At 42.8% G+C, this 26,146-nt stretch overlaps 1 protein-coding gene across 4 annotated transcripts in view; it reads right to left on the reverse strand.

The window, feature by feature from the left end:
- LOC140467470 (uncharacterized) overlaps positions 1-25,106 on the reverse strand; it is a 136,029-nt gene extending 110,923 nt beyond the window's left edge. For 2 of the 4 annotated variants that reach the window (XR_011955472.1, XR_011955471.1), the window contains exon 1: positions 24,518-25,106. The gene's annotated coding sequence lies outside the window, so the exon portion shown is untranslated. The remainder of the gene's footprint in view (positions 1-24,517) is intronic. The other 2 variants (XR_011955470.1, XM_072563872.1) reach the window with 2 other exon arrangements.
- Positions 25,107-26,146: the final 1,040 nt, after the last annotated feature.

The raw sequence follows: 26,146 nt of genomic DNA on the forward strand, positions 1-26,146 counted from the left end.
TTTTCCATCTTACATGGCTGACCCTCCCAACTTACCCTTAAACAGTTCTAGATTCTCACTCAAGAGGAACCATCCTTTCCACATCCACCCTGTGAAGACCCCTCAGGATCTTCTAATGTTTCAATCAAGTAGTTTCTCACTCTTTTAATCTCCAGCACATAAAGACAAGGTTTCCAGTCTTTCCTCATAAGAGAAGCTGCCCATTCCAGATAATAGTCCAATCTGATTGCTAATGGCTCAATGACTTTTGCCAGTGAGTGGTTGAACCAGGTAGTATCTTGCAGGTTCAATGCCCAGGCTATGCTGAGCTGGCTGATTTGAGGTATAGGCCCTTGTTCTCAAATAATTGGAGGGGGATAATCAGAGTCGAAGAGTGTGGTACTGGAAAAGCACATCCGGTCAGGCAGCATCCGAGGAGCAGGAGAGTCAACGTTTCAAACCCCGCCCTTCATCAAGAATGAGGTTTGTGGGCCAGGGGGCTGAGGGGTAAATGGGAGGGGGGGTGGGGCTGGTGGCGGGGTTTGGGGGGGGGGGGGTGGTGGGAAGGTAGCTAGGAATGTGATAGGTAGATGAAGGTGGGGGTGCAAGTGATAGGTCGGAGAGGAGGGCGGAGCAGATAGGTGGGAAGGAAGATGAATAGGTAGGACCATTCAAGAGGGTGGTGCCGAGTTGGAAGGTTGTTACTGAGATAAGGTGGAGGGGCGGGGAAATGGGGAAACTGGTGAAATCCACATAGATCCCATGTGGTTGGAGGGTCCCAAGGTGGAAGATGGAGCATTCTTCCTCCAGGCATTGGGTGGTAAGGGTTTGGCGATGGAGGAGGCCCAGGACCTGCATGTCCTTGGTGGATTGGGAGGGGGAGTTAAAGAGTTCAGCCACAGGGCAGTGGGATTAATCAGTGCGGGTGTCCCAGAGATGTTCTCTGAAATGATCCACAAGCTAGTGTTCTGTCTCCCCAATGTTGAGAGTTACTATCCCAATTGAAAGTGAGTGTGCAAATATTGGAGATTTGCTATGAAAGCTTCTTCCAATTAAGCTGCATTGATAGCATTCAGAGTTCATACCTGAACAGCAGGCACCGAGAGTGCCCAACATTAACGGACCTATACCTCAGCCAGACAGCAATGTCTTTACTGGAGTTAAAAAACAAGTTGCCAATACATGCGCCATTATTTCTAATCGTACTAACAATTTAATTTCAACAGCACATTAAGTTATAATTGAAATTGGCAATATTTGCAGAGGGAAGGTCAAGGGACTGAGTCTAATTAAATGTCTCTTGTAGAGATTTGGCATGTGCAGCCATGATAGACTGAATGGTGGTACCTTCAATAATGAATTTTATGGCTTCTATGACCCTAAACTTAAAGTAAGAGGAAGGATTTACAAGCAGATAGAAAGTGAATTTAGTGCAGTATAGATTGTAATTTCTATCAAGACTCATAAAATTCATTATAACAAGAACCTCAAGAACTTTGCTCCTAGATCATAGATATCTCATGCCATGTCTAGAGAGAAATATTACACTGTCTTGAACTTAACCCTGGGTCTTATGGCTGAAAGGATAACAGGATCCCTTTTAGAAATTGTCAAAGCCACGAGACATGTGCACAAAGACTGAGTTCTAAAGCACAGAAAGCTCTGATTGGAGATTTTCATCTCTTCTGTCTGGCCTCAGTTTGTATCTAGTTGCTAGAGGTCAGATGTGCTTGACTTTTCATGCATTACAGGTGAGTGGTCATTTACTTGTGCTTGGCTTCAGGTGCATTGAACTTTTTCCACCCTACTGCTGTTGCAATAACTTTTTCTTTAATGAATCATCACAAGATGTTTTCATTGCAATCACCCACAATGCAGCTCAAATCATTAATCTGAAGCAACCAGGAAACAAACTTCCAAAATGATACTACTAGGTTCTTCGTATTGACCCAGGGAACACAAAGCACCAACTCTTCCACAGACCGATCGATGTGCCTGACAGAAATCCAAGGGAGAACACGGTATTCCTTGCGTGCACTGTCTCTGTCACCTGGGACTGTCTCAGTGGATTTACAGCAGGCAAAATATTTGAACTAATTAAGTAGCTGAATAAACACTCCCTCTCTGTGATATTGAGAGAATAGCAAATGGAAATGCATGAAGACACTATAATTTCTACTGAGCCAGGCTTATCTCAGAAATCACAGGCGCCTTTAATCACCCATTAGTGATATGCCATCCTCATTAAGCATGTAGCTGAAAATGTGTTGCTGGAAAAGCGCAGCAGGTCAGGCAGCATCCAAGGAACAGGAGAATCAATGTTTCGGGCATGAGCCCTTCTTCAGGAAGGATATAAGCCACCTTGAGTTCCATTTGTATTATGCATTTTAAGTGCACTGCACTTTTTTTTCTGTTAACTTTCTCCAACTGAGAAATGCATTGTGCAAAATCATTGTTGATTGGTTTGTCCAAGTTTTCCTAAACCAAACCTGCACACACATCAATGTCATTATTCCTTCCTCTCCGCACCATGTGGTGTTGTGGAGTTAACGTTTTCTAACAGCCAGGAGCAAAGCATCACAGTTCAAAGCATTGATTAAACTGAGTCACCCCTCCCTCTGGAGAGGAGACTGTGATATTAACTAGGTGAGGTAAAAACAATGACTGCAGATGCTGGAAAGCAAATACTGGATTAGTGGTGCTGGAAGAGCACAGCAGTTCAGGCAGCATCCAACGAGCAGCGAAATCGACGTTTCGGGCAAAAGCCCTTCATCAGGAATAAAGGCAGTGAGCCTGAAGCGTGGAGAGATAAGCTAGAGGAGGGTGGGGGTGGTGAGAGAGTAGCATAGAGTACAATGGGTGAGTGGGGGAGGAGATGAAGGTGATAGGTCAAGGAGGAGAGGGTGGAGTGGATAGGTGGAAAAGGAGATAGGCTAGGTGACCACAACTTGCACTTGTATGGCACCTTCAACATAAAACATCCCAAGATGCTTCATTGAGTGCTATCAAACACACTTCAACACAAAACCATGTAAAAGGACAGTGGGGAAGATGACCAAAAGTTTGGTCAATGAAGGAAATTGAGGAGTCAAGACAGAGAGGCTCAGTGAAGGAAAGATTGGGCTTAGGGTGAACAAAATGAAGACTTGGCCATTAAGGTTAGATACTGGATTAGTGGTGTTGGAAGAGCACAGCAGTTCAGGCAGCATCCAAGGAGCAGCGAAATCGACGTTTCGGGTTGGAGACCTGCAGGAGGCCTGACTTAGAGAAGCATGGAAGTGTTCAGAGGTTTTGTACGGTTGGAGGAGTTGGTAGAGGTTGGGAGGGGACAAGATCATAGGACAATGAGAATTTTAAAACCAAACTGTTGCTCAATCAGAGCCAGTGTTGGTTAGTGCACACATGGGTGATGGGTGACATACTTGCTAAGAATTAGGATGGGTGTGACAGAACTTTGGACAAGTGTATGCTTATGGAAAAACATGGTGGTACTAAGGACACTGGATCAAGGGACGTGGTGATGGTTGATTCTCCTGCCATACTTCCATGGACAGAGTGACATCAGAGGAAACGATAGTCACTCACTCACTGGCCTAATATATCTTGGGCTTTTGGCAATGGCAATGGCAGTCATGTTACTTCTAAGATTGCTGGCCTATTTGTATCTGCCCCTGGCATCAAGTGAAGATGTCAACTGGAATTACATTGTTGGAAATCTGATTTTCATCGGCGTCAGTGATGATGATTCAAAACGCAATCCCAAACCCCACCCTGTTACAGATATTTAACTGGGTTATAAATTCAAGGGACGACTTAGAACACGGAAATGGTCACTTCTCTTCAGGAACAAGGAGTACGGCTTCATGAGTCAGCTCTGACACAAAAAGATCTTGTGTTTGGACAACACTGAGGGGGTGCTTCAGTGTCAGAAATGCTCTTGTTCATACCAAAGGTCAAGTTGAGTACTGTCTACCCTCTCAAATAGGCACTGAATGTCCATAACAAAATGTCAAAGGTGAGAAAGGAATTAATCCCTTAACTAACATTACCAAAATCAGATTAATTGGCTCTTATTGCTTGTAGGAGCTTGCTATGCGCAAACGGGTTGCTGTGTCTCCCTCATCACAAGAGGATATTAAAAAAAAAGTACTTCATTAGTTGTAAAAACTTTGGAATATCCTGACATGTAAGGGAGCACGTAAATATGAGTTGTTCTTATAACATTTTATAAGAAATGCTTGTTAGGATTAAGGACTCGAGCTTTAAACTGATGTATATGAATCACCTAATGCTTTGTCTTACTCATTTCTCTCCAGGGGTGCGGAGGAGAGTTGGTAAATGGGGTTAGTGACGTCAAATCTTTGTTAACAGGTGCAGACATGATGGGCCAAATAGCCTCCATCTATACTGTAAATGACTGAGTTGCTGATGCCAGCTGAAATTCTTCAGCTGTGCTTCCCCCCTCAGGCCAGCTCCCCTCTTCTCCACTGTTACATAGACTGAGAGAAAAAGGAGCAGACAGGCTGACCCACAAGGAGAAAGCAAGGACTGCAGATGCTGGAGATCCGAGTCGAGAGTGTGGTGCTGGAAAAGCACAGCCGGTCAGGCAGCAACCAAGGAGCTGGAGAGTCGACGTTTCGAGCATAAGCACTTCATCAGGAACAGCTTATGCTCGAAACGCTGACTCTCCTGCTTCTTGGATGCTGCCTGACCGGCTGTGCTTTTCCAGCACCAGACTTTTCGAAGCTGAACAAACTGTACTTAGTGAATAGGTGTTCCTCAACACACCAGGACGCTTCAGGTTACAAAGAGGAACCTTCAGAAGGGCCTTCGGATGTCACCTTCTGAGAACATGGAGTTCCTGATGGACTCAAGCAGATTGTACAGCCTCTCAACAGCCTCAGTGGCCGACACAGCAAGAATGAACTGGATAAGGCCCAGTTCTTGGCCTTAGTGGAACAATAGGACATTTATTTGCAGATTTGACAAAAAAAATTGTGTAACTTGAGGACATTTTGCAAGCTGTTGGAAATGCACATGAATTGTGGTTTTTGTTGGAATCATGGGTAAGAAATGTACTGAGGTCCTTCATGCAGAATTTCAGGAGCTTAAGAAAATCAGCACATTTATGATGTCATCTCAGGATGACTCCAGAAGCTTTGTGCTTGGGGCTACAGTTAAAGGAGGTTAATCAGTAACTGGAGACTTGGTGCAAGAAGGATGGTTTCAGATCCTTAGAGCACAGGCAACAGGCATGGCAGGTGAGAGGACTGGCACTAAGATGGCAGCAGAAGAGGTCAGGATGGGAAGTGAATGCCCTGACATATTGCCATAGGTTGGAAAAGTGGCTGCAGAGCCAACTCTATCAAGTGACCAATTCAGGGCCACTTCCCACCTTTATGAGCATTCTTCCAGATAAAGCAGGGTTTACATTCTACAGTCAGTTGAGTGCCACCCCTCCTCCCCCCAAATCTGGCATCCTACATCAATCCACCTGTTTTTAATGGTATGTTACCATTGAAACAATCGCATCGAAGACTTGCAGCCCATATATTGGCTCATGTAGTGGGCGGGGGCGGGCGGGGGTGGGGGAAGGATATAGCCTTCAATTAGACAGTAGCTCAGGTGGCAGGACTTCACCTTACATTGGAAGATGCAATCTGAGAAGTGTTGAGACAACAGGCTGCATGGATCACATCTGAATAGAGGCCAGACCAATGTCAAGTGGCAGGTAATGTATACGCTGCACAGCAGCCAAACAATTACCATTTACAAAGACAAAAATATCCTATCATCTCCCATGGACATTCAAAGGCATTAACATCACTGAATCACTCCTTCTGAGGGTTTCCATTAACCAGAAACTGAACTGGACGAGCCAAATAAATACTGTGGCTCCACAGGCAGATCAGAGGGTGGGAATCCTAAGTTAGCAATTCACCTCCTGACTCCTCAAATTCTGTCCACTGTCTGCAAGGCACAACTCGGGGGTTTGATAGAATACTCCCCACTGGTCTGGATGGGTCCAGCTACAACAACGCGAAGAGCAGAACAAAGTGGGCCATTTAATTAGCACCTCACATAACACCTTCCAAATTTACTTCCTTCACCATCAGCCAGTAGCCAGCATCAGTGTGTACCATCGAGGAGATGCACTTCAGTGACTCAAAGCTCTTGCGATAGCATGTTCCAAACTTGTGACCTCTAGAAGGAGAAGGGCAGCAGACACAGTACATGGGAACACAATTAACTGCAAGTTCCCTTCCAAGCTACGCACCCTGTTGACTTGGAAATATATCTCTATTTCTTCACGGTCGCAAAATATTGGAACTCCTTTCTTAACAGCACCTATGTCACAGGGCAGCAACTTCAAGAAGATGGCTCACTACTGCCTTGAGGGCAATTTGGGATGGGTTATACATGCTGGCTTAGCCAACAACATCCAACTCCTGTGGATGTGTCAAAGAAGACAGCAGTGCAGAACATGGAGATCTGAGGTGAAGTGACTAAGGAGACACCACCTCAATTTCTGTAAATACCTAATGTGGTTGGTGAGCTGCAGACATTACTTACCATGGAATTAAATTACATTTAGGGAGATGGCTTCCTAATACTCCTGTTTGCCAAGTATTCCAAGTAACATGCTGCAGCATTGATTACTGTTTTCTTAGAATTCTACAGGATTATTTAATGGAACTGGGAATGGAACTATTTTGTAAAAACAATAACTGCAGATGCTGGAAACCAAATTCTGGATTAGTGGTGCTGGAAGAGCACAGCAGTTCAGGCAGCATCCAACGAGCAGCGAAATCGACGTTTCGGGCAAAAGAACCTGCTCTGGTTTACTTGTCAAGTTTTCCCAAAGGCTAAATTTTATGGTGAGTTTAGTGAGATAACAACCAGTGGCCAGATGGACTGTTAACGGGGCATTTAACAAGCAGTGATGAAAGTCAATTGGGAATTCCCCACTGCCTAGTGAGAATCTCACCACACCACTTGAGAAAAGCAAACAAGATACAGCAGGATGATCTGGAAGGGGAGATAGGCCTCGCTGATTCTGCCAGACATCTCACCATAGCCATGTCACCCAGAACCTGGTAAGGTGCCATCCGATGGTCGAGAACATTTTCCCCTGTACACATATATCAGAAGTTCCTTTGCCTTCCTATCCTTAACAATATGTGTTCATTGCGCATAGGGAAATGAACATTTCTTAACACTATTACTCGATTTTAGTTGCATGTCTGAGAGATTTGTCAATAACTTTCTGTCACTTGAGAAGGTGGTGGTGAGCTGCCTTCTCAAGCCGCTGCAGTCCGCCAGATGTAGGGATACCCAGAGTGCTGTTAGGAAGGGAGTTTCAGAATGTTGGCTCAGTGATAGTCAAAGAATGGCAATATGTTTCCAAGTCAGGATGGTGTGTCTTGCCGGTCATGGTGGTGGTCCTATGTATCTGCTATATTTGTCCTTCCAGATGGAAGTGGGTGTGGATTTGGACGGTGCTAAGGATGAGTTATTGCAGTGCATCTTGTAGACGGTACATACTGCTGCCACTGTGAGGTGATGGTAGTGGTGGGAGTGAACATTGAAGGCTGTGGATGTGGTGCCAGTCAAGGGACCTATCTTATCCTGGATGGTTAAAGGTAAAAGAAAAACTGCAGATGCTGGAATCCAAAGTTGACAAACAGGAGGCTGGAAGAACATGGTGAGCCAGGCACCATCAGGAGGTAGAGAAGTCAGTGTTTTGGGTATTAACCCTTCTTCAGGAGTCCTGAAGAGGGGTTAACACCCAAAATGTTTCTCCACCTCCTGATGCTGCCTGGCTTTCTGTGTTCTTCCAGCCTCCTGTTTGTCCAATTATCCTGGACGGTGTCATGCATCATGAGTGTTGTTGGAGCTGCACCCATCCAGGGGATGGTGGGGAGTATTCCATCATACTCCTGACTTGTACTCAAATAGTTCCATGCTGGAAGAGCACAGCAGTTCAGGCAGCATCCAACGAGCAGCAAAATCGACGTTTCGGGCAAAAGCCCTTCATCAGGAACTGCCTGAACTGCTGTGCTCTTCCAGCATGGAACTATTTGGCTTGAGTTCTGGAACAGAGGAGTAGCGATTACTTTGCTTTGATTTCTTTACAATATAAAGCTCCAGGAAGCAAGAAGACTATAGATGAGTACAAGTCAGGAGTATGATGGAATACTCCCCACCATCCCCTGCTGGTGGGACAGAACATACCCAGGGATGGTGACAGTGGGGCCTGGGATATTGTCTGTCAGGTATGATTCCATGGGAATGACCATGGAAGGCTTTCAGGAAAGAAATAAGTCAGGGACAATATAGTTCCGGGGAAAACTGGGTAAAGATTCAGTAGCCAAAAAATATCAGCAAGAAGATTCAGTTAATAACCCAAAAACATGGAAAGTACAGGAAGAAATCTAAAACATGAACACAGAAGGCAAAGAAAAAGTACAAGAAAAGATGTATTGGACACCGTTAAGCTAATCCTGAAAATAATTTCAAACAAAGTATGTTCATGGAAAACAAATCACTTTATTAAGCAGCCAACGGGAGATCATTCGGCAAATACAGGAGGAACGTTCCCAGTGATGGGGGGAGTCCAAAAGCAGGGGTCACAGTCTCAGTACATGGGTAGGCCATTTGGGACTGGATGAGGAGAAATATCTTCAGTCAGAGAGTAGAGAGCCCTGCGGAATCCCCTGCCACAGAAAGCAGTTGACACTGAAACACTGAATTTTTTCAAGAGGGAATTTGATATACCTGCAGTTCTTAGGGCTAAAGGAATGAAAGGGTATGAGGAGGCAGCAGGAACAGGGGACTGAGTTGAATGATCAACCATGATCATATCGAATGGAGTAGCAGGCTCAAAGGGCCAAACGGCCTACACTTGCTCCTATTTTCTATATTTCCATATCGAAGCCGAGCCTGGCTCATGAACTGAATTTTCTACATTTTTTCTTTACAATAGGAGTAGGTGATGTAATGGTTCCATAAAAGACGAGAGAGCTACTAACAGATAAGAAAGACCTGTTGAAAGGATTAGCATGCCTGAAAATAGGTAAGTCACCTGATTTAGATAGGATCTATCCTAATTACTGAAAAAGAAACAAACGAAGAAAGAGTACAGGAGTTGCTCACGATTTTTCTGTCCTCTTTCGAGGAGTATTGACGTGCCATGATTGTCCAAGAAAGGGGAAAGGGATGAAACAACTCCGTATTGGTGGAACAAAAATAGGAATTGCTGGAAAAACTCAGCAGATCTGGTAGCATCTGTGCAGAGAGAAACAAAGTTAATGGTTTAGGTCCAGTAACTCCTGTGGTGGAGTTTGTTGACAACAATCATGAGGGATCAAATAACCATGCATTTGGAAAAGCGTGGGTTACTCTAGGAGAGATAACATGGATTTGGTAAAGGCATACAATGTCTTATTGATTGATCAACATGGTGCAGCAAATGTATCTATGGACTTTGAGAATGAGGGTCCATGTCCAAGTCCCATCTGAGGATCAGCGAGCAATGGATATATGTTATAACATGCTCAAACAAAGTCAATTAAAATAAAAGTTGGAGCTGTTGTGGTGCGGTCATCAATATCCCTGCCACTGAACCAGAAGTTCCAAAAGTTCACGACCCACCCCAGGGTTTGAGGCCACACTGACAAATTATTTACGTGTAGGTCCTGCTAATGGAGCAAGAGAGATTCCTGGGCAGCCACGTGATGGGAAGACATTGGACTTTCAGAAGGCATTGAATAAACTGCCATATAGGAGGACACTTAAGAAGGTAGAAGCCCCTGGAACTAAAAGGGAAGTGGCAGGAAGAATCCAAAATTGGCTCAGTAACTGCAAGCTGTTGAACAGACATTTTTCAGCCTGGGGAGGTGGTTAGTCTGCCACTCCCCAATCTTTGGCCACTGCTCTTTTTCAATTTTTAGAAATGACTTAGACTTGGATGCAGACAGTAGCATTATAAAGTTTACAGATAATTCAAAACTGGGCAAAAAGAGTGATGGTGATAATTACAAACTTCAGGCTAACAAACAGAAATGGGCAGAAATGTGGCAGATAAAATTCAGTGGAGAGAAGTGCGATGTGGTATGCATTGGGAAAACTAATATGGTAAGTAATACTGTACATCATAAATGTCACAATCTTGAAAAGGTACAGATAGCAAAGATTGCTTGGTGTCCACATACACACATTCTGGAAGATGGTAAGACTACAAAATATAGGCTCAGAATCGGCTATTTAGGCCATCGGGTTTAATCTGCCATTCAATGAGATGTGATAATCCTCAACTCTACATTCTTGCCTTTTCTCCAGAACACACAATCCCCTGTTGATTAAAAATCTGTCTATCTTAGCCTTGAATATATTTAGCAATACAACCTTTTGAGCCGCCTGCAGTAAAGAATTCCACACTTTGACTACTCTGAGGGAAGAAATTCCTTCTGATCACTGTCCTAACTAACTGACACTTTATTCTAAAATGTTACCCCACCAGTAATAGACTCTCCCACAAGGGGAAATCTTTCGGCATCTATCCCGTCAAGCCCCCTATGAATCTTGTATGTTTCAAGAAGATTGCCTCATTCTTTTAAACTCCATTGACTTCAGGTCCAAACTATTTAACCTCTCCTCATTAGATAATCTCTCTATATATACACCTTCATACTAGTGAGCCTGCTCTGGACTGCCTTCAATACTAGTATATCTTTCCTTAGATAAGGGGACCGAAACTGTTTGCGGTATCCCAGGTATATACTGTTAGCAAGACTTCCCTATTCTTATACCCCATACCTTTTGAAATAAAGGCCAACATTTGCCTTCCCTGTTATCTGTTGAACTGAGATACTACCTTTTGTGATTTATGGAGGAGGACTCCCAAATCCCTTAGTGCTGCAGCTTTCTGAAGTCTTTCCCCATTAAATAAAATATAGCTCCTCTAGTCTTCCTGCTAAAGTCCATAACCTCACATTATATTCCATCTGTCAGGTTTTTGCCCATTAACCTGTCTATATCCCTCTGCAGACTCTTTGTGGCATCCTCACCACTTGCCTGCTCACCTATTTTTGTGTCATCCACAAACTTAGCGAAAGTATATTCACTACCCTTATCCAAATCATCTATATATTGTAAATAGCTTAGACCCCAGCACTGATCCTTGTGACACACCACTAGTTACAGGTTGCCATCCATAAAGCATCCCCCTTATCTCATCTCGATGTCTTCCCCTTTATCTATCCTGTTTGTAACCTCCTCAAAAGGATGATAGGAAATTTGTTAGGCACGATTCCCTTTTTATGAAGCCATGCTGCCTGTGCCTGATCATACCGTGAATTTCTAACTAACTCTGCTTTTACATTCTTTATAATAGATATTTTCCCAATAACAGACATTAAGCTAATTGGCCAAAAGTTACCTTTTTCTTGTATCCCTCCCTTATTAAATAAAAGGTGTTACATTGGCAGATTCCAGACTTCTGGGAGTTTTCCAGAATCTAAGGATTGCTGGAAGAAACCCACTGGTGCATCCACTATCTCTGGAATTACATAATATCCTTGGATATATCCCATGGGTCTAGGGCACTTATTCATCTGCAGACCCATTAAATTCCCTAGCATTTCATGTCGAGTGACAATTTTGGACTTCTTCCCTCTCCTCCTTTTGTCCCTTGAGAATGTTATTAGGGTCTTCTCCTGGGAAGACTGAAGTATTTATTCAATTCCTCTTTCATTTCCTTGTTCCCCACTACTATTTCCCCAGCCTCATTCTCTAAGGGCCCATGTTCACTTCAGTTTCTCCCTTTCTTTTCATATATTCAAAGAAGCTCTTGCTGTCTGTCTTGATATTCCTTGCAAGTTTGCTCTCAAGAGTTTATTTTCTCTCGCTTTATTCTTTGCTTTGGTTGTCCTTGGTTAGTTTTTAGAACATTTCCATCCTTTGGCTTACCACTAGTCTTTCTCACACACCTTTTCTTTGAATCTAATGCGATCCTTAACTTCGTTGGCAAACCTTGGTTGGGTTACCCTTTTGTTAGAATCCTTCTTCGTTACTGGAATGTGTCTTTGCTGTGAGATATGAACTATTTTCTTCAAAGTCTTCCATTGTTCAACTGACTTTGCTGCTAAACTCCTTTCCCAATCCATTCCAACCAGCACTATACTCTTTCTTTTGTAATTATCCTTATTTAAGTTGTTTCTGCCCAAATTCCTCCTCCTAAAACTATACATTTAATTCTACAATGTTAGGATCACTGTTTCCAAGGATATCTTTTATTCTAGAATCATTTATTAAACCTATCTCATTATATACCACCCGGTTCAAAATAGCTTGATCCCTGGTTGGACCCACATCATATTGTTGCTGTAGTTTGTTTGGTGCTAACGCACACACAGTGCTGTTTTGTGTTCCAGCAACTGTAAAGGAATGGTGACATTATCCAAGTCAGGATAATGGATAAAATGTGGCTTAGAGGCGGTGGTGTTCCCAGGCATCTGCTGCCCTTCTTCTTGATGATAGAGATTAATGTTTTGGAAGTTGCAGTCAATAGACAATAGGTGCAGGAGTAGGCCATTCTGCCCTTCGAGCCTGCACCACCATTCAATATGATCATGGCTGATCATCCTTAATCAGTATCCTGTTCCTGTCTTATCTCCATAACCCTTGATTCCACTATCCTTGAGAGCTCTATCCAACTCTTTTTTAAATGAATCCAGAGACTGGGCCTCCACTGCCCTCTGGGGCAGAGCATTCCACACAGCCACCACTCTCTGGGTGAAGAAGTTTCTCCTCATCTCTGTCCTAAATGGTCTACCCCATATTTTTAAGCTGTGTCCTCTGCTTCGGCACTCACCCATCAGCGGAAACATGTTTCCTGCCTCCAGAGTGTCCAATCCTTTAATAATTTTATATGTCTCAATCAGATCCCCTCTCAAGGGTATACAAGCCCAGTTGCTCCAGTCTTTCAGCATAAGGTAGTCCTGCCATTCCAGGAATTGACCTCGTGAACCTATGCTGCACTCCCTCAATAGCCAGAATATCTTTCCTCAAATTTGGAGACCAGAACTGCACACAATACTCCAGGTGTGGTCTCACCAGGGCCCTGTACAGCTGCGGAAGAACCTCTTTGCTTCTATACTCAATCCCTCTTGTTATGAAGGCCAGCATGCTATTAGCCTTCTTCACTACCTGCTGTACCTACATGCTTACCTTCATTGATTGGTGTACAAGAACACCCAGATCTCTCTGTACTGCCCCTCTACCTAAATTGATTCCATTTAGATAGTAATCTGCCTTCCTGTTCTTGCCACCAAAGTGGATAACCATACATTTATCCACATTAAACTGCATCTGCCATGCATCTGACCACTCACCTAACCTGTCCAGGTCACCCTGTAATCTCCTAACATCCTCCTCACATTTCACCCTGCCACCCAGCCTAGTATCATCAGCAAATTTGCTAATGTTGTAACTAATACCATCATCTATATCATTAATATATATTGTAAAAAGCTGCAGTCCCAGTACTGATCCCTGCGGTACCCCACTGGTCACTGCCTGCCATTCCGAAATGGAGCCATTTATCACTACTCTTTGTTTCCTATCAGCCAACCAACTTTCAATCCAAGTTAGTACTTTGCCCCCAATACCATGTGCCCTAATTTTGCTCACTAACCTCCTGTGTGGGACTTTTATCAAAAGCTTTCTGAAAGTCCAGGTACACTACATCTACTGGATCTCCCTCGTCCATCTTCAGAGTTACATCCTCAAAAAATTCCAGAAGATTAGTCAAGATTTCCCCTTCATAAATCCATGCTGACTCTGACCTATCTTGTTACTACTATCCAGATGTGTCATAATTTCATCCTTTATAATAGACTCCAGCATCTTTCCCACCACTAAGGTCAGACTAACTGGTCTATAATTTCCACTTTTTTTAAAAAGTGGTACAACATTAGCCACCCTCCAATCTGCAGGAACTGATCCCGAATCTATCGAACTCTGGAAAATAATCACCAATGCATCCACGATTTCTCAAGCCACCTCCTTCAGTACCCTGGGATGTAGACCATCAGGCCGCGGGGACTTATCAACCTTCAGACCTAACAGTCTCTCCGACACCAATTCCTGGCAAATATAAATTCCCTTAAATTCAGGTCCTTCAGCCACTGTTACCTCAGGGAGATTGCTTGTGTCTTCCCCAGTGAATACAGATCTGAAGTACCAATTCAATTCTTCCGCCATTTCTTTGTTCCCCATAATATATTCCCCTGTTTCTGTCTTCAAGGGCCCAATTTTAGTCTTAATCATTTTTTTTGCCTTTCACATACCTAAAAAAGCTTTTACTATCCTCCTTTATATTTTTGGCCAGTTTACCTTTGTACCTCATTTTTTCTCTGCGTTTTTCCTTCTTAGTAATCCTCTGTTGTTCTTTAAAAGCTTCCCAGTCCTCCGTTTTCCCAACTATCTTTGCTATGTTATACTTTTTCTCTTTTAACTTTATATGTTTCTTAACTTCCCTCGTCAGCCACGGCCGCCCATGCCTCCTCCTAGGATCTTTCTTCCTTTTTGGAATGAACTGATCCTGCATCTTCTGCGTTATACCCAGAAATATCTGCCATTGTTCCTCCACTGTCATCCCTGCTAAGGTGTTGCACCATTGAACTTTGGCCAGCTCCTCCCTCATAACTCCATAGTTCCCTTTATTCAACTGAAATATTGTCACTTCTGATTGTACCCTCTCCCTCTCAAATTGCAGATTGAAACTTATTGTATTATAGTCACTACTTCCCAATGGCTCCTTCACTTAGAGGTCCCTGATCAATTCTGGTTTGTTGCACAATACCAGATCCAAAATTGCCTTCTCCCTGGTTGGCGCCAGCACCAGCTGTTCTAAGAATCCATCTCAAAGGCACTCCACAAAGTCTCTTTCTTGAGGTCCAATACCATCCTGATTCTTCCAGTCTACCTGCATGTTAAAATCCCCCATAACAACTGTAGTAACATCTTTGCGACAGGCCAATTTCATCTCCTGATTCAACTTACATCCGACATCCACGACTACTGTTTGGGGGTCTGTAGATAACTCCCAAGAGGGTCTTTTTACCTTTAGTATTTCTCAGCTCTATCCACACTGACTCTACATCTCCTGATTCTAGGTCCCCCCGCACAAGGGACTGAATACCATCCCTTACCAACATGGCCACCCCACCCCCTCTGCCCGTCAGTCTGTCCTTACGACAGCACAATAGTCTATGAAGTCTAGGTGACTTGTGCAGTTTGTAGATGATGCACACTGCTTTCACTGTGCATTAGCCGTAGAAAAAAACAAGTGTCGTGGGTGATGAATGGGTGCAATCAAATGGGCTGTTTTGGTGTCAAGCTTCTAAAGTAGCTGCTTGTGGGAGCTGCTCTTTTCCCAGTGGAGAGTATTCCGTCACACTCCTGAGTTGTCCATGGTAGATGGGAACAGGCTTTTAGGAGTCAGAAGGTGAATCACTTACCATTGAATTCCCAGCCTCTTACTCACTCTTGCAAACATCTTACTATATGGTTATCAAGCTCAGCTTCTAGTCAATGGCTAACCCTCTGTTGCCCACCCCTGCCCCACTCCCCAGGATGCTGAGAGTGGACGATTCAGTAATGGTCACTGCACTGGGTGTCAAGTGGCTCTTTTGTTGCAAATGGTCATTTGCCTGGAACAGATGTGATACAAATATCACTTACTGTATTTCAGCCCAAGCTTAGATACTGTCCATGTCTTGTTGCGTTTGGGTATAGAAAGATGTTGTCAAACTTGAAAGGGTTCAGAAAGAAATTACAAGAATGTTACTGAGATTGGAGGGATTCAGCTTTAGGGAGAGGCTGAATAGGTTGGAGCTTTTTTCCTTGGAGCATCAGAAGTTGAGGGGTGATTTTGTAGACGTTGATGAAATCATGAGGGGCATGGGTTGGGAGAATAGCCAAGGTCTTTTTCCCAGGGTAGGGGAGTCCAACATTGAAGAGCATAGGTTTAAGATGAGAGGGGAAAAGGTTTACAAAGAACCTGAGGGATATATTTTTATGCAATGGTGTGTCTGTGGAATGAGTTGCCAGAGGAAGTGGTGGACTAGATCAGTACAGGAGATCCAGTCAGCACAGATGAGTTAGACTGAAGGGTCTGTTTCCATGCTGTATAACTAGGACTCTGTGACTGATTGACTATTAGTGGAGTCATAAACATTACTGAACATCCTGCAGTTGTTGTCAGTGAACATTTCCTTCTCTGAACTTATGATAGAGGGAAGGTCATCGATGATACATCTGAAAATGATTGGGTTGAGGACACTACCCTGAGGAACTCCTGCAGAGATGTCCTGGAGCTGAGATGACTGTCCTCCAACCACCAAAATCATATCCCAGGTATGCCTCCAACTACCAGAGACTTTTGGCCCCCCTATTCCAATGGACTAATTTTGCTAAAGCTCCTTGATGTTATCATTTTTCACGTATTGCTGTATTGGCTGTATTGAGGTCAGGAACAGAGTGACCCTAGAGGAAACAAAATGGGGGGGGGGGTCAGTGGGCATGTGCTACTTGATAAGTGTGTTGGTGACACCTTGTTGAAAATTGAGAGTGGACTAATGGGTGGTAGTTGGTTGGGATGGATGTGCCCTGTACCTTTTTTTTATTATGCACAGGACAATGTAAGAAAAGGAGACCAAAAATTTGCACAGCACTGCAGGTGTAGTTTCTCCAAGGGTAGCGAGGGTGATTGCCATTGACATCAAGACCGTGTTTGACAGAGTGAAATGGACAAAGGAAAAGGATATATCTATAGAGGGAGTGCAATGGAGGTTAACCAGACTAACTACTGGGGTAGCAGGACTGTCTTATACAGAAGATTGGATAAACTGAGTCTGTATTCCTCAGAGTTTTGAAGAGAGATCGAGTCATAGAGATGTACAAAATGGAAACAGACCCTTCGGTCCAAATTGTTCACGCCAACCTGATATCCCAACCCAATCTAGTCCCACCTGCCAGCACCCGGACCATATCCCTCCAAACCGTTCCTATTCATATACCCATCCAGATGCCTTTTAAATGTTGCAATTGTACTAGTCTCCACCACTTCCTCTGGCAGCTCATTCCATACACATACCACCCTCTGAGTGAAAAGGTTTCCCCTTAGGTCTCTTTTATATCTTTTCCCTCTCACCCTAAACCTATGCCTTTTAGTTTTGGACTCTCGTAACCCAGGGAAAAGACCTTGCCTATTTACCCTATCCGTGCCCCTCATCATTTTATAAACCTCTATAAGGTCACCCCTCAGCCTCCGACGCTCCAGGGAAAACAGCCGCAGCCTGTTCAGCCTCTCCCGATAGCTCAAACCCTCCAACCCTGGCAACATCCTTGTAAATCTTTTCTGAACCCTTTCAAGTTTCACAACATCCTTCTGATAGGAAGGAGACCAGAATTGAACGCAATATTCCAACAGTGGCCGAACCAATGTCCTGTACAGCTGCAATATGACCTCCCAACTCCTGTATTCAATAGTCTGACCAATAAAGGAAAGCATACCAAACGCCTTCTTCACTATTCTATCTACCTGCAACTACACTTTCAAGGAGCTACGAACCTGCACTCCAAGGTCTCTTTCCAAATATTCTAGTATTGTTACCTTCACCACCAACCAGATTTGAACAGTGTGATCACTGATTCTTTGTACTAGTCCATATTCTATCATCTGTGATAAACAGAATTTACAGTCCACAAAAGGCCATCTTGGCTTATTTTGGTCTTTATGCTCTACACAAACCACCTGCCACTCTAATCCATCAAACTCAGTGTATCCTTTCTCAATCATGCATTTATCTACTCATTAACTCAGTTCACTCACCAACTCTCTCTATTAAAGATCTTTCTCAATATTAGCTGAAATTAATTACAGTTGCCATTGTTCCCAGTTGAATAAGAAAGAGAGAGTAATTTACCTTTGTCGAAAGACATTGCTGATGCAGCCATCAGAATTCCTTCTGTTTTGTCTCCACCCAGATAAACCAAACCTTTTGTTCCAGGCTGGCCCAATTGCATTGTTGCTTCCTGCTTGTCCATATCATCCACATTCAGATTGACACTATTTCCTCTGCTCTGATTTGAAGTGCACAAACTACTTATAAGGTGTGACAGACTGGATACAGATAAGGTGTTTTCTCTGGTTGCTGAATTTAAAGAAAAATATTATTCATGGATGTGGGGTTCACACGCTGGGCCAGCATTTATTACCCATCCCTAAATGTCCATGAGATGACTAGCTTGTTAGGACCACTTCAGACAGCAGTTATGAGTCAATCACATTGATGTGGGTCTGGAATTACAGGCCAGACCAGGTAGGACAATAGATTTCCTTCTATAATGCACATTAGTTGTGAGTTTTTAATGAGAATTGACAATAGTTACCATTAGAAACTCCAGTTTTAACTCCAGATTTTGACTGAATTCAAATTTCACCATCGACCATGGTGGAATTTGAACCTATGTCCCCTGAGAATAGCTTAGAGTGCTGGATTACTGGTGCAGTGACTACATGGCACTACATCATTGCCTCCCCCATGCCACCCCAAATCCAAAACAGGGAATATTGTCACATAATAAGTGGTCGACCATTTAAGGTTGAATTAGGTGGAATTTCTTCACTCAGAGACTGGTGAATCTTTGGAATTCTTTACCCCAGAGGACGGTGGAAGTTCAGTCATTGAACAGGTTCAAGACTGGTTCGATCACTTTCTAGAGACTAATGACGTCAAGAGATATGGAGAGATTGTGGGAAAATGGTGTTGAGTTGGATGATCCGTCATGATCTAAACAACTGACAGAGCAGGCTTGATGGACTGCATGGCCTACTTCTGTTTCTACATTCCATGTACCAAATACTGGCCCTACCAATGACACCAACAACAATGAAATCTAGGGACTAGTTATACTGAATACTGTTTTTGCTCTTGATCAGACTTGACTTGCTTGACTCTTGACTTTGTTTCTTTTAAGTTTTCCCAAGAGAGCACATGCAATCTCAAAGCTGCCTGGAGCAGAAACCAAACATTTCATTTCCATCCATTGATATATCACCTCTATCCCCCAACTCCAACTAGCACGATAATAAGAAAACGCTTACCTCAACTAAACCACAAAGTGATAGACTCAAATAATAAATGGAATCCACACCTTGGATTAACAAAGAAACTAAGAGACACTCAATGCCTGATGGACCCACGTCCAAGAAAAAGGATACATATTCCCCAGTGAGCTCCCAGGGATATGGTTTCATCTTCTATTCTACTAGATATTTAAAAAGTCGTATTCTTGCCTTGTATCTACCCCACAGATGCTCCAGTTATCTCCAATAGCAGTGCATTTAGATAAACCTAAAATGAACAGTGTCTAGATCAAGAAATAACATTGTGTTGCCTTCTGCAAATTTGCTTCAAATTAAATTCCAACTGCAACAACAGGCTGACATGCCTTGAAAAAATTCACAACCAGACAAAAATGTATGAAATTTCTAACCATTTATTTTGTTGGTGTGGGTATTCACAGTAAGGTTGGCATTTAACATGCATCCAGACTCAGAATAAGGGGGAGGCAATTTAGAACGGAGATAAGTGTTGGCATGGTGGTGCAGTGGTTAGCACTGCTGCCTCACAACATCAGGGATCCTCCTTCAATTCCACCCTTGGGTGACTGTCTATATGGACATTCATTCATCTGTTTGCACATTCTCCCCTTGCCTGCATGGGTTTCCTCTGGGTGTTCCAATTTCCTCTCACATTCCAAAGATGAGCAGGCTAGGTGGATTAGCCATGGGAAATGCAGGGTTACAAGGACAGGATGGCGGTTGGGGTCTGGGTTCTAAGTCTAGGTGGTTTGCTGTTCGGAGGGTCAGTGCAGACTCGATGGGCTGAATGGCCTGCTTTCCTATGGTAGGGATTCTAAGGAGGGTGCACCTTTGGAATTCTCTAATGGAGAAGGGATGTGGAAGCTCAATCATGAGTATATTCAAGGTGCAAGGATGAGCGATTACTAGATATTGCTGACATCCAGGGATATAGCAGTAATGTCGGAAGATGGCAATAATGGAGATAATCAGCAATGATCCCAAATGATGGGTCAGGTTCGAGTGGTTGAATGATCTGTTGCTGCTCCGATGTTTCAATCCTCGGATACCAAATGTTTGGTTCAACTGCCTAGATTGGTCACCCATGTCAGAGGGAAATTAAAGACTCCAATTAGATTGCTGAGGGACTGCAGCCACATATGGGCCCGACTAAGTAAGGGTGGCTAGGTCTTCTACTTTATAGGGCACAATAGATTTGGGGTTAAAATTAGCTTTCCCTCCAGCCTGTGCTGCATAAATTGCAAGATACAATCAGCTCCACTTACCTTAAACACTTGCTGATAAGATATTAATTTAAGTAAACAGACATTTTAAAAAAATCAAAACCATCCTTTGTTCGAGTTCACTATTAATGCTTCTGTTTACCAAATCATTTCAGCTGTTAAGAGAATATTGTGTTTTTTTTTCCCTAGATTACAGATTTGACTCTGTTTACAGCTCAAATCTCACACAGGCACCATCTGGATAGCATGCAAAATTGTAACAGCTCTCCAACGTAGCAAACAAGATGAGCTAGCAATAGGAGGCATTTTGTCTTTTCATTCTCTTCCCAGCCGTCCACACACAAACATTACTTTTTTTCTTTTCTCCAAAAATCAAAACAAAAACAGTACAAAGGAAGATTGCACTCTGGTCAAAACATACAAAAACCTACAAAACCCACCTTCCTGAACCTCACTTGTTCATATTTGTACATCTGATGAACAGATTAACAATAAGATTAAGAACAATGCTGTATCTTGCTGTTGGCAGCAGTTACACACTGGATGTGATGTTTGGTTTGTGCTAAGCTTCTTTGTCCCCTGCTTCACATTTTGACAACCTTGTTTCTACATGCATTCCTTAAATTCTGAATGAAGCAGTTTAAAAGAGAGGCAGGAAACCGTAACTCTCGAAGGTGTATTCTGATTTTCAGCACCGAAATTCCCACTCAGTCAAAAAAAAAGAGAAAATGCTTTGTTTAGTGTAAAAAAATGAAATGAATTACAACAGGTATCAAGAGGAGCACCTGGGTCATTTCCACTTTCCTCAGTGGAAGACCTCAGAGCCATGAAACTCATCTTGTCCCAACTGATAGTCTGCATTTGGTGATTTGTTCATGGTTACGGAGAGAAGTCAATGTGATAAAACTGACTTCAACCACCTTGGTTCAGAAAGGGAAAAGTTGCAGGGGTTGTACTCCTGATCCTGAATCCATTTTTTAAGATGGATATTAGTCAAGGACAGTATCAGAATGGACATATTTCTTTCCTCATGATCGAATATCGTAAACTCAAGTTTTAACTCTCCAAAGATGACTGGTAAAAGAATCCCACCTACCATCAGTGCATTTCCAATTATTGCACAACACAAGGTTACCTCAAACATTGACACCTCCAAATCATTTCTGATTATTGCAGGCCACTTTCTAGCTTGGATGACCAGCAGTGTGAGTAGTCAGTGCCAGTGATTATCAGGAAGTAAACATTTCACTGTCTAAAGTCGCACACAAAGAAAGTCCATTTGGGTGAGAAACTAACAGGCATTACTACAACATCAAGCTTAAAGTACATTTGAGGAACAGATCCTTTGATTAAGCATTTTGCAGCCTTCCAGACTCAACTGAATTCAACAATTTCCAACTGAAACCTCTGTCTTCAAATTGATCCATTCTCTTGTTTACCTGTAGCTTATTTTTCTATTCAAACCTCATGTAGATAAATCTTTTCTTTCTTTCACTGGTCCAATTATCATTTTCTTTGGTCTTGCATCAGAAAACTTTTTTATTTACTCTGTCTTGTCCTTCACCCTATTACAGATGTTTCCCTTTGTCCTTTTATTCTTACCCTCTTCCTCTGTTCATTTGGTTTAAACCTATCACATGTCTAATTTTTCCAAGTTCTGATGAAGAGTCATCTACCCAAAATGTTAATTCTGTTTCTCACTCCACAGATGCTGCCAGATCTGCATTGTTTGGTTTTAGAACAACCTATGCAAGTGTACAGGATCCAAGATCTGGATTCCATCAGAGGCTAATGCCTTCAGGAAAAAATCTGGTATTCCAAGTGGTGACCAGGATTTTCTCTTTTGGCAGTGCTTCTTAACTCTTTGAAGACAATAACATCTATATAAATAACGCAAAACCAGTGTATATGAAGAATTGCCCTGAAAAGATTAACTCAAATTGATCGTCAGATGTTGTTCACTTTGTCTTGTTATTATAAGTATTGTCTCATTTGTAATATGTAATTGTTGTATATATATTTACACAAATTACAATTTGACTACATAGATAGGGAGAGACAGTTTCCATTGGCAGGAGGGTTGGTGAACAGAGAATGCAGATTTAGGGAAATGCCATATCCTGACAGGCAGTGGGAATTGTTTTTTGGACAATGAGTTCTTATGATTGAGAATGTGCTGCCTGCAAAGTTGGTGGAAGCAGATTCAATGGTCACTTTGAAAAAGGTTGTCGTCTTTGGCAATCACTTGATAATGAGTACACTCGCGCAGCAAGAAAGTTCCAAGTTACCGGACATAGGTTCTATGGTCCGTTGCGTGGCTGCTCAACCAATCCTAAGTGAAAAGGTAAACCAAAAGAACTGCAGATGATGCAAATCAGAAATAAAAATTGCTGGAATAACTCTGTAGGTCTGGCAGCATCTGTGGAAAGAAATCAAATTTAACATTTCAGCTCAAGTGACTGACTGCTCTGAGGAAGGGTCACCAGACCCGAAACGTTAACTTTTGATTTCTGTCCACAGATGCTGCCAGACCTGCCGAGTTCTTCCAGCAATTTGTGGTTTTTTTTCTAAATGCAAGAGTTTTGGATATAATACCACCATAGGTCTGCTCTCTCATTAGAGGTTGGTGGTTTAACCTGAGATAAAAGCAAATTAGTGCGGATGCTGGAATCTGAAATCAAAAGAGAAAATGCTGGAAAATCTCAGCAGGTCTGGCAGCATTTGTAAGGAGAGAAAAGAGATGACGTTTCAAGTCTAACTGACCCTTTGACAAAGCAGCTTTGTCAAAGGGTCAGTTAGACTTGAAACGTCATCTCTTTTCTCTCCTTACAGATGCTGCCAGATCTGCTGAGATTTTCCAGCATATTATCTTTTGGTTTAACCTGAGGGTCACCATGTCTCAGGTGAGGGAAAGGTTGAGAAGGACATCCCTTCAGGGTGGTGCAGGATTTGAACCCATGCAGTTAGCATCACTTGACATGATGATCCAGCTAATTAACACAATTACCACCACCCTCCCCATCCCCACATGCACCCCATCCCTCATATATTGGGTACAGACTTTACAACATGAAAAGAAAATGATTTCAGGTCAAAGGACAAAGAGCAGAGGACTGGGATTCATTGGGGTTCATTGGGATAGCCCTTTCACAAGGACCAACATTAGCAGAATGGCTAGCTATGCTATGCAATTCTGCATTTTAAAAACAGATATATACACAAAACTGTTTACTGGTAAACAAGCACAAGTTAACACTTGATAAACCTGCAGTGATGGCTTCAGAATTATCAGTAACTTCAACATGACTCACAAAGACATATACTGTGCCCATGATACCCAGTACCAAATAATACAGTGTGAACACAAAACAAACCCCCTGCCACCCATCCCAACCATTACCAATATCCATAGAGATTCCAATGCAGTGTACAAATCCTGTTGGCTTGGATTGAGCATTGGAGAACCTCTGGGTGAAATTTGGCTGCTCCTGAATATTATATTAGACTAACATCTCCCTGCATCACTTTACATCTATGTATTCAGGATTCTGTAAGCTGCACATTAGCAAGGCTCTACAATAGAAAGGGTGAGCGCATATGGAAACCTTGAGACCGGTGATATATCCACTGCAGATTTTTCTTTATAAAACATGCACACACAATTAAAAAAAACAAATCAAAACCTCCACGAACCTCAGCTCAGAGCGAATCTGATTGGAATTAAAAGCTGTGCTAGTTACTATGCGTCGCTCATATTTATAAACATGGCCCTGTAGCATGCATTAAAATCAGACAAACACACATTTCAAGAGGTGAAACGCGCAGGTACAGGAGGATCGAACAATTACTTCGTTTTAAAATGCGAACTGCACTGGAAAGTAATCTTACCGTCAGAGAACTGAAATACTGCATCTTATTAAAATCCTTACGCCCAGCAGCTCCCCTCCCCAAACAAAAAGGACTGTTTCTCCCTTCCCCCAGCATCTTGTTTACTGTCCAGTTGTTGACTTCTCTCTCTCTCTCTCTCTTCCCTCTGCATTATATACACACCCTGAGCTAGCCCCAGTTCTCTTCTCGCCAGCCCTCTCCCCATTCCTCTCTATTCTGTCGCCACCCATTGCAAAAACGCTGTTTTACTCACCCGAGTGTTCCACGGGGTTCTCCTGTGAGCGACTGGTATTTGCTGGGTCCTCGCTTTAGCTCTTGTGAGCTCCGCACTGAAAGCTTCCTTCTCTCTCTCTCTCTCTGTGAACACACACACACACACACAAAAGCCAAGAGAGCAGCCTAAGATTCAGGCACCCAATCAATGTGCAGTAAGCAAAATAGCCACTTTGACACACATCAATTCTGTTTTAACAGCTTAGGCTAATAACTATAGATATTGATTGTTTTAAAAAAAAATCAACAGGGTCCAGAGATTTTGCAGGAGAGAGATTTGCACGTAAAACATTTTCCGCCCTGCTCACTTTAAATCTTTGTTTTTACGCTTTCCCCTCTTGCCTCCAGTCGATGTTGAGAGACAAATTCAGCAACGACTCGCTCACACCATCACGGCTGCAGCTACAGCAGAAATTAAGCAAACCAGCAACCACATAGCTTGCACCTCATGCAGTTGTAAAATAATAGGCAACGACTGTACATTTCTGCTCCAACGTCTCTCTCTCTCTTCTCCCTAGAGTAGGAATCAGAGATGCAAATACATTAGTGACACTCCCACAACACAGTGCAGGGGAGAGAAGGCAGCGAATTTGCTCGCTTTCGCTGGTTGTACGTTGAGAGAAAAGCTACTCCCTACACATTCTTGAGATTCAAAGGTCCAGGATAAGGCTGAAAAGGTGGTGGAGGCAGGTTCAACTGAGGCAGTCAAGAGGGAATTGGATAGAAATAACGTACAGGGATGGGGGGAAAGGCAGGAGATTGTCACTACGTAATAGAACCAGTGTAGGCAGAATGGCTTCTACATTATAACAATTCTGTGATTCAATGCTTTAACAATACATTTATTGAACTTCAAACTCACACTGGGAAAGTAAAATTTATAAATAACTAAATATATAGAATAATTTTCTCAAAGAATGCGTATCAGTGCTAGGGACCTCGATTCGATTCCACCCTTCAGTTTATGTATAGAGTTTGCAATTCTCCCTGTATCTGTGTGGGTTTCCTCCGGGTGCTCCGGGTTTCCTCCTACAGTCCAAAGATTTAAAGGTTAGATGGATTGGCCATGCTAAATTGCCCTGCAATGTCCAGGGATGTGCAGGCTAGGTGGCTTAGCCATGGTAAATGTGGGTTATGGGGATAAGTAGGGGGCTGGGTCTGGGTGGGATGCTCTTTGGAGGGTCAGTGCAGAATCAATGGGCTGAATAGCGTCTTTCCACTCTGTAGGGATTCTATAAGAACCTGAGAATTTCACAAGTAATAATTTACCAAGTTACTTCCCTGTAGGTTATATTAAAAAAATTAGAAATTTGTTATTTTAAAATGGGCTTAGGATTTAATCACACATATCACACAGAGAAAATACCAAGGCCAGTCGCAAACATATTTATACAAATACACCACCCCTGTTTTTAAATCAGTGTGGGAGGAATTTGTTTGAACTTGCGGAATTACTTATTCCCAATAATCGTTTTGGGACTGAGAAAATGTAATGGTTTCGAAACTAGCTTTCTAAGCGATGGTTTCAAATCTAGACTGAGAGGTCTGTCAGAACATAGGAACAGGAGTAGGCCCACCATTCAATACAATCAATGCCTTTTACCCATCC

This window comes from Chiloscyllium punctatum, chromosome 45, assembly GCF_047496795.1.
Source record: "Chiloscyllium punctatum isolate Juve2018m chromosome 45, sChiPun1.3, whole genome shotgun sequence".
NCBI lineage: Eukaryota > Metazoa > Chordata > Chondrichthyes > Orectolobiformes > Hemiscylliidae > Chiloscyllium > Chiloscyllium punctatum.